Genomic DNA, 1,471 nt, shown 5'->3' with positions numbered 1-1,471 from the left:
CTATACTATAGGAGGAAACTAGGGAAAAAAACAAGGGGCCCCATGATTTCTTGATTATAGAGAGGTTGGAGAATATTCTATTGATCAAAGACCAAGACTTTACAATATGGGTGACATGTTACTAAAAATCCTCTTTCTTGAGTGTTTTGGGTTGAAATCTCGAATTGAGTTTTAAGCCCAAAAAATGAGTCATGGTTCCAAAAAGACCTTTTAATCTATGCACACAGAGAGAGAGAGAGAGAGAGAGAGGTCTAAAAAGGAAATAAAAAGGGAAGAGGAAGGAGAAATAACTCATTTATAATTTGATTTTCTCAACCAATAATAAACCTCCACCATTATGATAGCATGTCACTACAAGCAATGTTAATAAAAAGACCAAAACCCTTAAGCAAAACCAACAAAAGGCAAACCCAAAATCTTAAATGCATCAAGTTTAACCTCCTAACCAACCAAATATTGCTATGTAAGGAGAAAGATTAGTTTCTAACATTGTGTTGACTTTGGTTCAATAAGTGGGATGGATTGTCTATATTTTGTATGTATGGTAGATATAAAAATTGTCTGGCGTTATATTTTCAATGGCTATGTTAGGCTCAATGTTGTTGAAGAAGAGATTGTGATGCCATCCTTGATCTTCTAAACCTCAAAATTGGTTGTGTACTTCAAATTCCATACAACCCTCATACATTATATCACTTCGATGTTCATGGAGTTTGTGCATGGTATCTATGGCAAATGCCTTCATTACCAAGAGGTCAATGGCAAAATTTGTTACAACACTTTTGAATTGATCCAAGAAGGTAGCAAGTCTTTGTTTTTGGTTGCTTAGGTTATTACCATTCCCGACAAACATATGGTCATAACATCCTCAATATAGCATTCAACAAAATCATATTGGTAAGAGTTCATTTTTTGTTTCATGCTTTCTTAACATGTTGTTGCCATTTCAAATTTTGCTTGTTTTCTTGATTTGCATAAAGCACTCTTTGTAGGATAAGCCATGAAGGTAGATTACTTTTGGGAGGGTTCAATGGCACTAAAATGTGAACCCAAGGACCTTGCAAGGGTGGTCATACGGTTTGCCATTACATATATAAGGTAGAGGACTTCTATTCAATGAATATTTGGGATAGGAAGTAGTTGTTTTTCAATTCACCATGGCTTATGATATCATTTTCCTCATATTGAAAAAGTGAAGGGATCCTAATAAACTATCACTGCCACAACTAGTAGTTTCTCATTTGCCATCTAAACACTTGCCATTTCTCTGAGCAAAGAGAGAGTGACCATCATAATCAAATCCTTCGTGCATACATCTTTGTTGTATCTATTTATAATGCAACACAATCTAGTGTCCTTGTTAGTCCATAGAAATCGATCATAATCTACATCATGGATGTGTTATGCTAATTTGACTTATCTCACCTATGGTCATGCCTTAATGTATCAATATCATTCATTTTCTCCACAA

This window comes from Lygodium microphyllum, chromosome 6 (genome assembly GCF_053477565.2).
Source record: "Lygodium microphyllum isolate KBCC chromosome 6, Lygodium_microphyllum_v1.1.10, whole genome shotgun sequence".
Taxonomy (NCBI): domain Eukaryota; kingdom Viridiplantae; phylum Streptophyta; class Polypodiopsida; order Schizaeales; family Lygodiaceae; genus Lygodium; species Lygodium microphyllum.
The sequence above is the reverse complement of the archived record's forward strand: the minus strand, read 5'-3'. Positions refer to the sequence as shown.